Here is a 17,985-nt window from a genome sequence, read left to right as displayed (position 1 = left end):
GACTGCATCTCTACATGGACATCATGGTGTTTACATGAGCACAGAGAGATCGGGTTATTCATGTTCCCTGTTTACATGATAAATACTAGTAACCTGGCATTTCGATGCCTTTTCTCATCTAAATTATTCAGTATTTGTATCTCTCTATCATGACATAAAGACGAAACTCCTCTCAAGAAGTGAGACGCTTTTGCTGCCGCCATCACTGTTAACTGATTAACTGCTACCAGCTGATGACTTACTTTCCTCTTCTTTGAATGTTTTTTTCTTATGTCCATGTTGTCTGGGGGAGAAAACATATCAAACCAAGAGATCGTCAGCTTTGATTTTCGCTGTATTAACAATGTCCTGAACATTTGGTGTGTGTGCCTTACCTCCGCTACCGGCATCACTTCATACAACAGATCAGGGGCCTCATTTATAAAGGGATATACGCTAAAAAAAATAGCGTAGGCCAGTTTTTACGCAATGTTTGCGATTTATAAAATACTAACTTGATGGGAAAACGTGCGGTCCTCCACGCAAACTCTCACCCATGCGTACGCACTAAGCACAAAAACAGGAGAGACGAGAAACTGCGACATCGTTGGCATAAGGAAAAATGGAGAGAAATATGTGGAAATAATACCATAAATAAAATGTTACCTCTCATTTATCATATATGAAGAATTCATTTTTCAAACATTGATCAAAGCCAATCTTAAAATGATTAAACAAACGCCTGTTTGTGACTCCTCAGTGCACACAAAAACATAACTTGGAGAAATAAATAAATACGGATATGTTATTTAAAACCACCTCGAATATGTTGTGTTAATGTTGTGAAATGTTTTCTCATAAATGATACGGTAAGCAGGAGGACAGAGTTACGTCTAAACTGACGCCGTTTTGCATTTCTATAGGTTGTAGACACGAGCATGGTTTTATATACTACCATGTTTAAATCATGTTTTATGCCGTTTGCCAAGACTTGATAAGTCGCTCATAAAACACAGGAGGTATGTAAACTAAGAACACCATATGTGGTAAATTGTACAGCTTTCCAAAGCGTAGCGGAGGGATCTTGATCTTGAAAAATAGTCTGTTGTTACCGTTTTTTAAACAGTCTGAATGAAACGGCAGCTCTCAGCTGTGTATTTACACAACTAATGGCCCATCAACCACAGCTCTCTCCCCCCCCCCCCCTGATCTTTCTTCTCCAGCAGCTAAACTAACTGTAGGTTACTCTGAGTGACAAGCTTACAGTTAGACACAACACTGTCATTGCAAGTGACCCTCAGTTAGTTTACTTTTATGTTCAACTGCTAAATTCGTTACTGATAAAAAAAGGGCTTCTACTGTACCTAATTACCTTAACACTAGAACCGCCAGAGGTTTTTGTATAGGCCTACCTAAACCCGTCAAATCCCGCTATTAGAATGCAATTTTTAACAACATAGGGTGCTACATAAGACACTTTCAGGAAAAGTCACGGACTGGGAGACTTTAATATTTTATTGAAAAAAAGTTACACTGAACACACAACACACATCACACAAATTGACCCGATTGGCGGTTCTAGTGTTAAATAAACTCACTAATTAATGAAACCAGTTCAATACGCATTATTCTTATTATTCTTTATGAGCGCAGAAATATTCTTAAAATCAGATCTGTTTTTTAAATGAAATCTGACGGCAGGCAGGTAGCTCTGATCACCTATGATAAATGCGCCACACCTAATCGCTGGCCATTCAGCCACAGAGCTCCCTCTATACAAATCAAACTGTAGAAGGCGTGAAAGCACCTATTGTTTTAAATAATGGTCGGAATGTGACCTGTGAGCCTTCTGAAATACCGTGGGACAGACAGCACATTTTAAACTAAAATGTTCAATCAATAAAGTAACATCTTATCTTATTTTAATAATATCTTCATATTAATAATAATAATAAATCATACAGTATGTGTCCGAAAGGGAGCAGGAGGAAGCAAACACAAAAATATACAAAAAATATACTGCATATTAAAGCAAACGATTGTAAAGGTAAAAGTATGAGCATAACAAATAAAGAAGTGTAATGTAAACATTTACATTATTATTATGATTATTTAATATATAAAGACTATATATTATTGAATTACAAGATTAGATATACTTTAGTTGATCTAAAATATTGATGTGTTCAAATGCTCTTCAAAACACAACTGAAAGTCCATGAAACTTGTCTTTCTGTACTTGTGAATGAAGCGCCATCTCCTGGTTAAAACCTGAAATTGAAGATCTGGCAACGCCCTCTTGGAAAATTTTGGGAGGGCTTAACATTCCTCTATACTGGTCTTAGGCAGGAAGCTGTAAGCTGGAGTCTGAAATGAAGTGCTACATCTGTATTGCTTTATGTAAGTAGCTGCGACTACTACTGTGTCCATTGGAAAGCGCTGTAGCACATGATGATGATGTCACGACCTGGGGTGTAAGACCGTTGGAAGTCACGCCCCTTCTCTCTCTGTCCTCAAGTCTCTTGAGATGTGTGCATCTAATAAATAACGCTGTGATGAATGGCTAAACTTGAACTGATAAGAATAGTCACCTTTCTGCTGCAGAGAGACAAAAGGTATAAGTCTAAATCTGCTAACTGGTCATGGGCCCAGATACGATGATTCTACAGATTCTACAGATTCGAAGCGCACGTGCGATAACGAGGCGAGAAGATTGCCTGTTAGCACGGTTAGCATAGGAGTAGCTAGTTAGCCACGTGTTAGTTTAGTATCGGGAGAACCGAGGGAAGCTAAAGCCAAGCTAACAAAGACCTAAGCTAAGCTACTGAAGTTACAAACGCAAAAGCCATGGAGAATAGGACCACGACGAAGAGCAAGTAGCCCACATTCGGCGGGAAAGCAGAAGAGTATGAGCTCTGGGAAGAGAGGATGCTGTGTTGCATGCACGGAGTGGGATTGAAGGAGACCATTTTTCGAGCACCCGCTGGAGGGCTGAGGGCTCAAGACGACAAGCTCAATGCTCTATTGTGAGTTAGCGCCGCTACTCGACAATACCAGACACGAAGGACAAGGACCGAGAAAGTCTCAGAGTATTACGGGAACACTACATTGGAAAAGGCAGACCCAGGATCGTCACCTTGTATATAACCATGACTGCGCTGAAGAAAGCTGATAATGAGACGGTAACAGAGTACATTATCCGAGCAGAGCAGATCATTACGGCACTCAGGAGCGCGGGAGAAGCACTGAGTGAGGGACTAATGATGGCGATGGTTATGTGGGGGATATCCGAAAAACACAAGCCTTTCACACTAATGGTGACATACGGTGACAGTGAAGTAACGTTGGGACAGTTCAAGGCGAAGTTGAGGAACTTCGAGGCCTCACAAGATTCAGCCCCAGCCTCAGACGAGACGAGCGAGAGGGTGGTGAGTGTTCAAGCAGCAACAAAGAGAAAGCCCGCCAAACGGTTCATCCCCGATGGCGACGGAGAACGCGTCGTCGCCGGGGTAGGATTTTCACCGGCGGCCATGGCGGCCATGTGCAATTATTGTGATTGGTGGTTTGCAAAGCGTGCACAAAGAAGGACTGTGTTGGTGCCGCTCGGTGCGCGAGCATGCCAGGTGATGACTACACCCTCAAAGTGCAAGCTGAAAGGACCAGCCTACAGAGACAACAACTACAGACCCACAGAAAAGGATTGCTCGTGGACACGGGAACGTCCCACATCATCAACGATAAGAACAAATTCAAGATTTTTCACAGCACCTTCAAGCCGGAGAGACACAGCATGGAATTGGCAGACGGGAGGCGCACCTTCGGGGTGGCGCACGGCAGAGGAGAAGCAGAGATGTGTCTTGTAGACAGCGAGGGACGATGGTGTAAAGTGACCCTGAAGAACACACTATACATCCCATCGTACCCCCAATAACTATTTTCCGTGAAGTCTGCTACAGCTAACGGCGCTCTTCGACGAAGGTAAAGATGCTCTGATGTTACCAAGTTTGACATTTATGTATGTAAGAAAATGTACTATTTGCAAACAGAGTGTGATGTTGAAGATAAGTGTCATATCAGCCATGATATCCAAACGCGGCATGAGATTATGGGTCACTGCAGAGCCTGCATGTCACTCACTCAAGTACCCCTGACATGAGAGCCGCGCAAGTTTTCCTTCTGTAGCAAGCAGCCACAGCAGCCCTGCTGCTGTACTGGCTTGTAGTTCGTTTATATCATAACGTTAGCATTTTGCTTCTGGTGACTAGATTTATGATTTAAAAATTATAAAAGTAGGGCTGACATGTGGAGATTATCCGGCTGAACAAAACGTGATCCCTCTCTTAAATGTGTGTCAACCACAGACCTTATTTCGAGCTATTTTCCAAAATCCTATGGAGAATTTGCATTGGTTTTTGACGGATATATCGTATGTGCAGTTTCGATAAGTAATAAGGGTATCTTTATTTTGAATTCTGTGCTAAAGTGCGTTAGCATTTTTTTTTTAAAACGCACGTCCCTGCGGTGTGAATATCGCGCATGCGCATATCGCGGTTATCGCCATGACACGATATATCGTTCAGCCCTAGTACAGGGGCTGTTGTAAGGTCATATCATTGCATGTTAATTCATCAGTCCACTAGGTGGCACTTGAAGTTGTTGCCGTTCTATAAGCATAGAAGAGGAACTGGGGGCTATGTTGTTATGCTAAATATATGATGAACCGGAGTCGCAGTTCGGCACTACCTGAAACCAATAAACTCCACGATGCTCACCAGAAGCCTCCTGTGAGTTACTACAGGGGCAGTGTTTGTTTATTTCCTGAACGCGAAGAGTGACGCAGTTCAAGCCACTGAGAAGTATCTGGCAGATGTAGCTCCCTATGGGACTGTGAAATGCATTAGATCAGATAATGGGACTGAGTTCACTAATAAGGAGTTTCAGACAAGATCAGACGTGAGACGTCTTGTCCTTATTCCCCACATCAAAACGGGACACCTGAAAGAGAAGGGCGCACTCTTTTTGAAATGGCCAGGTGTATACTTATTGACAGTGATCTGCCTAAAAACCTTTGGCAATATGCCATTCAGGAATCAGCCCATACCAGAAACCGGTGTTTTAATAAGCACACGGGCACTGCGCCATATTCAGCACTGACAGGGAAAAAGTGTAACTTAGCTAGGATGCATACGTTTGGAGCAGTGTGTGATGCGTACCAGCAGGACAGGGGAAAATTAGATACTAGGTGTGAGAAATGACGTTTGGTAGGGCATGACAAGGGAAGCCCCGCCTATCTAGTTTACTACCCCGACAAAGCGAAGGTGCAGAAGCACAGACTAGTAAAGTTAATCACCAGTACAACTTGCGATAGCGAGACTCAGACACAGTGGCTAGAACAGGATTCGGAGGAAGACTGTGAAGAGGGAGTAAAAGCGTGTTGCATGAATGCTTAACAGATGACAATTTTACACAGAACCCGGCAGACCCAACCCGGTATCACGGGAAGACGTGAACATGTGACGATTTACCATGCTGGGATATGTGAAGATGTCACGATTTCGTCCCTTCAAACGTGACAGTCACACGGTATTGCTAACTAGGGGTGCAACAACTAATCGACTTAATCGATTAAAATCGATGACCAAATTAGTTGCCAACTAATTCAGTCGTCGATTCGTTGGTGACGTCATCAAGTGTGTTTTACGCGCCATTAAACTCCAACGTTATCGGTCTTTTTATCGGTATTGGAGACATTGAAAAAATATACGACAAATGTATTATTGCTACATAAACATTATATCGCAGTCTTAGTGTCACCAACTCGTTAAAAATGCGTCTATGGTGTATTTTCGATCTTTCCAATCGAGACGAGATCTATCTCTCCCCCGTCTGTGTGCGAGGGGGCGGGGCAGTTTACACACACACGGCTGCTACATGCAGCAACACACGGCGGGGATGGCGGAGAGAAGCGCTCCAAGGTGTGGTTAATTGTTACCCGTCTCGATGTGGACAATGCTCTTTGCCAATAGTGCAATACGAGTTTAGTATGTAAGGGCGGTAACACGAGCAATTTGTCTAAACATTTAGTAAAAGTGGACCACATTCAGACGGAGGAATGCACCGGGTTCGACTGTCTTTCTAGTAGCTCTGTAGCCCCCCCATCCACAAATAACTTTTCCACGTCAGCAAAAAAATGATTAGAGGTAACTGAGTTATTTATTTTGTTAAAGTTTCAGCTATTCCGTTTACAATTACGTTATCATATTATTTAATACGATTTGTCAAAACATTGTTGTTTCTTTTGATGTGAAATATTATTTATTTAATTTAAATAAAAAGCAATGTTAGTTGTGTTCACAATTTGTTTAGTTAATTTAATAATATATGTATTTTTGAATCAAGTATTCATCTTTATTGTCTTGATTGTTAGTTTCCACATGCCTAAAACAACCTCAAGCTAAATCTAAAAGTTGATGGCTTTTGAGAAGCGTTTGAGAAATTGTGCAAGGCATACAGTATTAGTCAGAATAATCGATTAATCGTTTAATTAATAGATAGATTAATCCATTATCAAATTAGTTGTTTGTTGCAGCCCTATTGCTAACCCATGTTAACCAGTGGAGAAATAACCGGAAATGCCAAGCAAATGCTACCCCGACGTAATGATTTATTTTTTAATTGTCACACTCGATTACGCCGATTTTCTTGTTCCCCCAGCTGGTCGACAACTCTTTTAGCAGAAATAAGGCTACATTAATGTATTAAATCGATGTTAATCCATGCGTGTCGATGTGGAATTAACGGACGTGACGTTGTGCGATTGAGTTGCCAGGCAACAGCTTTGGTTCATGTTAATTTGCAAACTCTTCAACTACAACCGCAGTTATATTTAAAAACATGTTAGAAGGCCTCACAAAATACTTTAATGCAAATTAAAATGTAAATGTGAAGGAATGTGTGTATAACAAAATACATCGGTCATAAACGAAACCGGAAACAGACGTAGCAAGATCCTCAGCTCGATAATTGGATGGTTTAGCCGCAATGCATGCTGGGATTTGGTGTTTATGTGATGTGAAATCTGAAAAAGTGTTTTAAAATTAAAATAATACTTTATTCCGAGTGTGCTTGCTTTTCTCTTTAAAAGTCATCACATAACGGCATTGTAATACACGGTTCGGCTGCATTAAATATTACATATCTGCCGTAGTTCTCTATTTATAGAGCCCTGATGAGAAGACTTCTAGACAAACAGGAGAACTGCCGCCAAAACTGAAAACGTGACGTGGATCATAAATATATAAGCAATTAAACAACATCTTACATATCTTTTCACACAATACGTCTCCTAGCAATATCAACACTAATTCGGCTGACTTTTACAGTTGATCCAATTGTTAGATAGGCTGTATTTACACCAGTGGTCGCCAACCAGTCGATCGCGATCGACCGGTCGATCGAGTGTGGTGCGGGTAGATCGCGGACTGTTAAAAAAAAAAGTAACAAAAGAAAGAAAAATAAAATTAAAATAACAATGTTTGAAAAATACGTTTTTAGATGTAAACCTATCATCCACCACCCCGTTAGCAGGTGCCACTTGATTGACGTATATTTGAGACACCTCAATAATATAATACATTAACCGTGCTTTACGTGAACCCTATGCGTGAACCTCATGACACAAGAGACAACGGCAGGACTGTAATTTCCCGTGTTCAGTGAACGCAACAGAGACAAGACACCACATCAATCAGAGAGTTGCATGGAAATACACGTGTGCTTGTGTCATTCAAGCTCGGCTCTGTGTGTGTGTGGCAATAGCGCATTTAGTGTGATAGAGAGAGGGAGAGTGGGAGAGAGGGAGAGAGGGAGAGAGAGGGACCGGTGGTAGGGGGGACCGTGATGTTAGCATCTGGTTAGCTAGCTGCACTAACTAACTAACGGACATAAGGAGCTGTTTCCACAACAAGCTGGAAGAGAGTCCTCTCTTGTCAGACTGAGGGGCTCAGGTGAGCGAAAGGACTCTCTGATTGTTTAGAACGGTTTTGTCACAAATTATTCAAAAGATTATTTCCGCAGCACACCTTCAAATTAGGGGTACACCGAATGGGAAATTCTTGGCCGAAACCGATACCGAAAATAGGAAACAGTTGGCCGAAAACCGAATGCCGAAAGGCCGAAAATGATTAATAGAAATATATATATATATATATATATATAATGTATACATTTTTTACCAATGTTGTTCAGCTGTCTGATTATGGAAAAAGACATGATTATGGCAAAACTTAACTTAAATAATAATCACTATTATGGGTCCATAAAACATTTATTCAGCACTTTTGAATGCATACAGTACATTAATTCCAAGTCAAGTGCATTTTCTTTTCTCTGTTGGATAACTACAACAAAGTGCATTCAGAACAAAGCCAAGGTGCTTTAAAACTGCATAAACATCTAGGCCAGTAGGCCTACAACAAAATAGTGTAAATAAAGACTGTAACAGCCAGGCCTTCAAAAACAACAAATGCACCTATAAGTGCATGCATACAAATGTGCAAACTGGATAAATCCACATGAATGTAACTATTTACAAATTAAGTTACAATTCAATTTCAAGAATCTGTAAATAAGGCTGTGTGTCCTCATAAGCAAAGTAGTAAACATTGTATAAAGATACATAAAGTAAAAACTGGATACAAAATCCACAATCAATTACAAATTAAATTACAATTTCAAGAATCTGCAAATAAGGTGGTCTGTCCTCATGAGCAATGTAAACAACATTGTATCATTTAGATACCAAAAGTACAATATATTGAACACTGTGCTGCTGTCATTTCCCACTAATGATAACCTGAGATGGTGAATTATAACTCACAATGAAAATTGTTCAGGAAAGTGGGTATAGAGTAGACATGTAGAACTAGATAAGCTTATGATAAGCCAGCCTTGTCTACTTATTAAGGAAAAGTGGGAGGTTATTTTTAATGAACAGTAGCTTCTCTGCTTTATCAGCCATAAGTCTGTTCCTCTTCTCATCAAGCACATGAGAGGCAGCGCTGAACAGTCTCTCGCTGTCAGTGCTTGTGATTTGATCTTACTCCGCATATTTGTCCGGGTGTTTTGATTTCAAGTGGTGGAGTAATCCCGAAGTGGTGAAAGTCTTTGCAGTTACACCCCCTCGAGAAATGTCAGCTGAACACGTTTTACAAATCGCAATCCGCGCCTCTTTCGCTGATATTTTTAAATATCTCCAAGCGCCAGACATGTTAGCTGTGAGCCAGCCGCGAGCATGGTCACGCGCCGTGCTTCTCGCCGCGTTTTGATTACGTCATCACAACAACACGTTAGTTTACCAACGTAACCCTGTTCCCTGACATTCAGTGATATTTTTAACCATTTTCGGCCGATAATTTTCAGCGGTCGAATATTCGGTGCATACCTACTTCATATGATCATTATAGTTATACAAAAAATAAGAGAATAAATGAAAAACAGGTATGAAATAGCCTACTATATGTCAGTAAAACAAGAATACAGTTTAAAAGGGGAGTGATTTGTAAAATATCCATAAAGAAAAAGAAAATCTGTTTACAGTTCTGTTTCATATGGGTGCTGAGAGAGGTATCCATAGATCTCTTCATGCTGCTCTCAAAGTGCACCAGATTGATGCTTTCCACTTCAATATTTAAAGAAAAATCTTCCCAGGGGAGCATCCCCCCCGACCCCCCTAGAGGAGGTGAGGACCCCCCTAGAGGAGGTGAGGTCCGCCCCCCAATAGCACTTTACCCCTGCCTATATGCCGTGAGCTGATTATGGAGCCTTCATTGTAACAGTAATTCAGATGCAATTAGCCTATATAAAAGGCCTCAAATTGGAAGCATTGTCTGGGCCGTCTTTTTCACTCAATTCTGCAATAGGTAGATCTCGCCTTTCACCTGGGCCGAGTTCGGTGATCTTGGGCTTAAAAAGGTTGGTAACCACTGATTTACACCATAGAGTGGCGAAGTCACGCCCACTTACTTCCGCATCATGGGACCTTATTCCGAAAAAATAATACATTGAAGTCAATGGAGAGAGAAAACATATCTTTTGATCCCGTTTGAATTGTGCCATGAATTACACATATGTTGTTTGTCAATCTTAAAAAATCTTTTCATTGTAAAAAAATTCAGTTTGTCTTAAAACTGTTGAAATATAAGACTATGAAAAATATGCAACTAGAAAGACTACAAATCCCAGAGTCGCGTAAGTGCTGACATAACTGATGTATTCCCTCCAGATAGCTAAAAATACATTTACTTACTGTACTTACTTACTTTAACAAGATGCCTGTGTGCTTTGTACCAGGTTGTTATCATACCAGTAATAGTACCTCTTGCTCGTTCTCGAAGAGCAACTAAAACAAAACACGAGTGTACCTTGTTAGCTAATGTTAGCTAGCTGACATTAACGTTACACATTACACTCATGTTACTCACCGACACCTTGTAAAGCCGGTCCCGCATGCTGGCTCTTACGGAAACGACTAACTCCCCTTTTTCGTATGTACAGCTCTCAACATGCCCAGACTTGTAGTGATTTTCACCTCTTTTAATACTTTTCGCCTCATTCTGAAAGAAAGATGTGAAATGTACCAACGTGACGGCCATCTTGGTGTTGGTGACGTGTGCAAGACCAGAGTTGTAGTTCATTGAGCGCTTCACACAAAGAAATGTGTAACTTCACAGTTTTACGACACATTTTAATTTTTTTGACTTGCAAAATTAGCTTTTAAATTGACAAACATCATATGTGTAATTCGTGGCACAATTCAAACGGGATCGAAAGATAATCTTTCTCTCCCCATTGAATTCAATACATTATTTTTCCGATATAAGGTCCCATGGAGGTCTACCGGAAGGGGAGGGACTTCGCCACTCTATAACGGTGCAGAGCTGATAGAAAGGGACACCTGGTGGTAGAAGGCAATATTGAATTTTATTATTTTATTATTAGATATTAATAGGATCCCTATAAAGTATATTCATTACTCGTTATTCTCTACTAATAGTTAATTAAAGACTGTATATAATGACTAGTTTGCACATCCCTTTCAAGATTTCAAGATTTTTTTTTTTAGCAGAGAATAACAAGTCATTAATATACTTTATAGGGATCCTATTAATATCTAATAATAAAATAATAAAATTCAGAAGCTATTGCCTGGCAACTCAATTGCAGAACGTCACGTCCGTTAATTCCACATTCACACCACGCATCGATTAACATCGATTTAATACATTAATGTAGCCTTTGTTTCTGCTAAAAGAGGTGTCGACCAGCTGGGGAAACAAGAAAATTGGCGTAATCGAGTGTGACTATTAAGAAATAAATCATTACGTCGGGGTAGCATTTGCTTGGCATTTCCGGTTATTTCTCCACTGGTTAACATGGGTTAACAATACCGTGTAACTGTCACGTTTGAAGGGACGAAATCGTGACATCTTTACGTCTCCCAGCATGGTAAATCATCACATGTTCACGTCTTGCCACGATACCGGGTTGGGCAGACCACTGCGTGTACTCCAAGGAGTCTAAAGAGGGGAAAGTAATAATTGCTATCTGGGTCGATTATCTTATCATCGCAGCCAGCAACACAAAGATTCTAGAGAAAGTGAAGAACATGCTTTCCACAACATTTAAAATGAAGGATTTAGGGAGATTAAATCATTTTCTGGGCATGGATTTTAGTCAGTCTGACGGCTGTGTGAAAGTCACAAAAGAGATATGTGGAAAAGATACTGGAACGTTTTGACATGCAGGAGTGTAGGGGGATACACCTTGTGACCAAAAGTTAGACTACGGATTAAATGGTTGCAGATGTGATGACCAAGCCTGTATCCAAAATGAAGCTGAGGAAATTTGAAGCGATCATGTTTGGTGTGTAAAATGTGTTGAAGAAGCCCACATTTAAATCATTTGTACCATGTTTTTGCATGTTGATTAAATATGAACAGGTATACAGTAAGAACATAATTCATAAGTGGGAGTGTTGAGGTATAATGTAGCATTTCCCTCCGAATAATGGTCGTAGGCTTTACCACAAACCAGAACCAGAATTTATTCAAACTCCAGACCCAACGTAAGAGCTTGAGCCTCTTCAGGGGGTTCTAACATTTAAATATACAGTCCGTTCTTCTCTTTCTCCGCCGTTACATAGAAGATATTACTTTCTCCGTCACGTTGTTTTCAAAAGCTACAACCACTTCCTGTCAGCCTTGTTAACTCGCCTTCAAAATAAAAGCATACAAATGAAACAGGAAGTTCACCTAAATTACATTATAAGATATATATAACGGCAACGAAAGCAACAAAAACAATGCAACATCCCCTTCAGTCTCAAATAACACAAATTGGGTTATCTACACTCCCACCAAAAATTATGAATGTTTCATTTTCAAAACATGAACTATGAAGAATTTTCACATTTAAGAATGTCAATGTCTCTTTGCCGTCATCAGCTTAAGAAGCTTCTAACAAAAGAACCAGCTTCTGCACTGGGCGCTCCAAAATGGAAGGTTTACCAAGGCGCTCACCCTTCTTGTTCAGTCTCTTATCTCCAACTGAGATTTTCACTCTCCTATCAAGTCCATCATTACCGCTGACAGTCTCTACGACTCTTGCTAGTCTCCATTCACCTCTTGGTGACAGTTCATCCATATCCATCACTATATCACCGACTAGTAGATTTATCTTTGGCGTGTGCCAGCGCTGTCTTGTGGTGATGTTGTGAAGATATTTCTGTTTCCAGCGACTCCAGAACTGCTCTGCCAGACACTGTACACGACGCCATCTTTTTGCTCCGTACAAGTCCTCTCTTGGGAACTGACCAGGTGGGGGCAGTGCTGTGCCGGATTTCATGTTGATCAAGTGATTTGGGGTGAGTGGTTCTAAGCTGTCGGGACTGTTTAAGTTATCCACAGTGAGGGGGCGACTGTTGACTATGGCCATGGCTTCATAGAGTAGAGTCCGTAGTGAAGCGTCATTGAGTCTATCATGGGAAAATGACAGAGTAGTGTTCAAAACACTCCTGACAGTCTTTATCTGGTGCTTTGTTTTCTCATGGTTTTGAGCTATTATCAGCGTTGTCACGTGGTGCTCTTTAGGGATGACCTTTGGGTGCTTGAATGAGTCAGCGAGGGATGAATGGCGGAGTCTTCTTCCCACCTTGAGGATACCATCTGTGTCCAGAAAAACATCAAGGTTGTTTAATTTGTTGCAACACTGTAGTTGACTTCCTTTCTTTAACAGTCTTTTTTCTTTCTCATATGTTTGACTTTGCAGATCTTGGATTATGACACGTTCAGCAATTTCCAGTTCGCTCACTGCAACATGACCACCTGACTTGATGTTTTTAGCTTGTCACAGAAGGCGGGCCACAGCTTTGATGGCTCGGGACCATGACGAAAACTTTAACACCTCAAAAACACAAGCTGTTCTTTGGATGGGTTTTTAGGTGAGGACACCCACACAGGAACGATCATGGAAGAGCTGCCTGTCTGACCGCCTCCAGTGACGTTGAGTACCGTAGCTGCTTTGGTTTCATGTTCACTATTAAGAGCTGTGTTCACAGTGAAAACAGATCTTTCTCGATTTCCACATCTTCTGAAGTTCTCATCGTGGAGACAGGTAGGGTGCCTTCTCTGACATACATTACAAGTGTGGCGGTGACGACATTCCTTTGCACCGTGACCTGGCTTCATGCAGCCGTAACACAGCTTATTATCTTTTACATATGTTCATCGATCATCCAGGGACCTTTCCATGAAGGTTGTACACTTGGGCAGTTGATGCTTATCATCTTTGCACCACATGCAGGGGGGCCTTGGGTTTTCACTGTTTATGGCAGTTTGCGTGCTGAAAACATTTGCTTTATTTCCCCTTTTTTCCTTAATGCCTCTTTTTTGTCATATGAGTTCGATGAGTAGAGAGCATTTAGAGAAGTGACTGGGTTGCATGCTATATCTGACTCTAATGACACAAAGTGAGTGAAATCCTCAAAGGTGGGAAACTCTTTACCTTCCATGATAGCGATTGTAACCTGGCGATTCCAACGTGCTGCTAGCCAATCAGGAATTTTCTGGATTAGCTTTTGGTTTTCTTCGCAGTCATTTAGAATATCTAGACCCTTCACATGGGGCATGCTTTGCAGGCAGGCATTTAGGAAGTCAGAGAATGTTCTTAACCCTTCAGCGTCTTTGGGTTCTATTTTCTGCCATTTTGACAGCTTCTCCCTGAGAGCTCTTTGGATCACAAATGGCTGCCCGAAGCGTTGATTGAGCTTATTCCATGCATCTATGTATGCCTGTTCATCGTTTCGATAGAATGTTCCTTCAAGGCATTTGTGAGCAGGGCCACTGACATGTTTCTTTAGATGGCAAAGTTTATCAGCTGAATTCAAGGAAGAGGAATGGGTCTCCACTAAAGACTGTGGGCATTGGCATTGGGAGTCTGTTTATGGCTATGCTGTCTTGTATTGCTTGGGCCAAACAGGACACATCAGTAGTGGGTGTTGGTGCCATAATGTGAGGGTTTTGACAATTTACAGAAGGGCTAAAAGGGATGTGTCTCATGTTCTGCTGTGTAGACTGTCTATCAGTTTTCTGTCTGATTTCTCTCTCTATCTCCAGCCTGGCACGAGCAGCCTCCATTTCCCTTTCTGCTTGTAGACTCTCTAATTTAGACTTCTGCATGTGTAGTTTCTCCTCCATCATTCTTATTTCTTCCTTTTGCTTTCTTTCTTTTTCCATTACTTTATATTGAGCCTCCTTTGCAGCAAGCTCTGCGGCTGCATCAGCTCTTTTTGCAGTTAGGACCGAGGTTTCAGAATGGTGACTGGCGCTTGAATGAGAGGCAGTGCCATAAATGGAGTATGCGTAGTCATGGGCTGATAGCTGGCGAAGACAGTGCCTTTCACGCTCCGCATCAAAATCGCCATCTATTTCCGTTAAGCGGTCGTTGATAATTTTCATAATGTCTTTCGTTACAGCCTCACATGCGACAATCCTGCGTCTTAGTTCAGTGGATGGTGTGGTTCGGTATCTTATTTCGCTGTAAGCTCTCATCACACCAATCATTACATCTTCAATTGCGTCTGCCATTTCAGCCAATTCCCGTTTTGATATGTCAGTCTTAAATATTTCTTTGGCTTTTCTGACTTGTATTTCCACTGATCATACAGGCTAAGCAGTCTTTTTTCCTTTTTACAAATGTCCTCCTGTTGGTAGGCAAGCATTTTCTCTGTCTGCACAGTGGGGCGTTCTGAACGACGTGGTAATGCTAACCCATCAGTTTCCTCCATTTGGAGTTGAAGCTCAGCTAGTTGTTTTTCTTTATATTCAATTTCCTCCTTTAATTCCTGCCTTGACATGCCTTCACAATCTTCCTGATGTAATAAACCTATCTTTTCCTTTATTTCCATTTGTAGCTTAATTATCTGTTCCTTTATGTCATCCATTTTGAGCTTAGCCCTATTCTTTACCTTATTAGTACACGCTAGATAGATGCTGCAGCTCGCTGATCTGTGTGCCGTGCCATTCCTTCAATCCACAGGCAGCGTGGTGTAGCTTGTAGCCAGTGAAGGTGAAGCTCTTACTGTTCATGCTACATGCTGCAGATCGCTGATCTGTGTGCCGTGCCGTTCCTTCAATCCACAGTCAGCGTGGTGTAGCTTGTAGCTAGGTGAAGGTGAAGCTCTTACTGTAGCATTTCCCTCCGAATAATGGTCGTAGGCTTTACTGATGAACCAGAATTTATTCAAACTCCAGACCCAACGTAAGAGCTTGAGCCTCTTCGGGGGGTGCTAACATTTAAATATACAGTCCGTTCTTCTCTTTCTCCACCGTTACATAGAAGATATTACTTTCTCCGTCACGTTGTTTTCAAAAGCTACAACCACTTCCTGTCAGCCTTGTTAACTCGCCTTCAAAATAAAAGCATACAAATTAAACAGGAAGTTCACCTAAATTACATTATAAGATATATATAAAACTGCAACGAAAGCAAAAAAAACAATGCAACATCCCCTTCAGTCTCAAATAACACAAATTGGGTTATCTACATATAACATACAGAGACATGTATAGTGTATGACTCCATGTGATACTGTGTACCATATTGTTTGTGTAAGTAGCTGCGACTACTACTATGTTCATTGGACAGCGCTGTAGCACATGATGATGATGTCTCTACCTTGGGTGTAAGACCGTTGGAAGTCACGACCCTTCTCTCTCTGTCCTCAAGTCTCTTGAGATGTGTGCATATAATAAATAACGCCGTGATGAATGGCTAAACTTGAACTGCTGAGAATATTCACCTTTCTGCTGCAGAGAAAAAAAGGTATAGGCTTAAATCTAAATCTGCTAACAAAAACATTGGATCACTGGATTTGAACGAGTGTTTTTACAGAGATGATGAATAATTTTGCGACATGTGAACATACTTCCGGCAGTCCTCTCACCTGCGTCACTTCCCTCTGCGCCCCCAGGTAGAGCCGCGGCAGGATGAGTGACAGGGGGGTCTCCGCGTCCCTCTCCCGGGACAAACTCATATCTGGAGCACAACAAACACTGCATGTCATCCCTGCAGGCTCTTGTGAACATAATCACATTGTGAACATGTGCTGTTTTTTTCTATCTCACGCAAAATATCAATGTATTACTCACTGTGTGTTGGATATATTCCTGTAGAATCCTGCAGCAGACTGTCCTCTGTCCTCACCTCTCTCCAACAATAGATCTTGAGTGGATGATGTCATCTTCGGCCAATCAGCGCCCTGCGAGACTTCCACACGCACAGAAGCATCTCTGCTGCTGTATCGCGCGCCTCAGCAGCAGAGATGGAGAAGCCTTTATTATAAAAATCAGGTGCGCAGTCTGACACCGCAGCAGGTAATTCAATTATGGCATTTCCTCTCAGAATCAGAATCAGAGTGCCTTTCGTGCCACAGAGGAGAAATGTACCTTGTTACAGCACAAACAAGCCAAAGACAGCTTAATGTGATCTAAGCATGCATAAAAACAGTACTAAAGACAATAAAAAGAAATTATAATAAAAAGTTACACATTTTACAAAAATAATTAAAAAGTTACACATTTTACAAAAATACACACCAGTTCTGAGGATTTAGCAGCCGGTATATATTGCACAGTTTTTAACGGCATATATATATATATATATTGCACATATTTGGTATATGAGGTGTTATAGTCTGTGTTGTTGTGTGTGTGGGGGTCTACTAGGGACCGTGCTGGTTATATAGTCTCTATATGGATCCTTCTGACTCCATACGTACTGCCAGCACACGCCAGCACACGCCAGCACACACTATAACACACTACAACACCATACACATCTGACCACCTGCAAATAGTGCACACAGAGTACAGAGTAGCATAAAATGGAAATACCCAAGTAATGAACAAGTACCTCAAAATTGTACTTAAGTACAGTACTCGAATACACAATGACTTAACAACACTGAACCTTATCCAATAAACTTCATAATACGAAAAAGAAACATTTATATTTATAATCTTGTAGTGTCTTGCTACAGGAACTCATTGAGATATAGATATATATGTCTCTGCCCCACGAATGTAGAACAGAACACAGGTTACTGTGGGCCGTAAACAAGGAACTTATTATACATCAATGTTCGTGACTCTCAAACACTCCGCTGAGGGTTTTAACAAAGAAATAAAATGTGTGAGAGGAAGCTTCTGCAATCACGGGGGTGATAACAGAGAGTGAGACAGGGTGGGGTGAGACAGAGGGTGAGACAGAGAGTGGGGTGAGACAGAGGGTGAGACAGAGATATCACAGAGAGAGAGAGAGACACTGCTGCACACTGAAACACATGAAGACTATGGGCTATAACATGCACGCACACACACACTCTGCCAGCACGCTCAGGTCTGGACGGTGACCTCTGTGTTTGTAGGCTACCGGCCTTTAAACTAGGGG

Source organism: Notothenia rossii (genome assembly GCF_949606895.1).
Source record: "Notothenia rossii genome assembly, chromosome: 8".
In the NCBI taxonomy this organism is placed as follows: domain Eukaryota; kingdom Metazoa; phylum Chordata; class Actinopteri; order Perciformes; family Nototheniidae; genus Notothenia; species Notothenia rossii.
The sequence above is the reverse complement of the archived record's forward strand: the minus strand, read 5'-3'. Positions refer to the sequence as shown.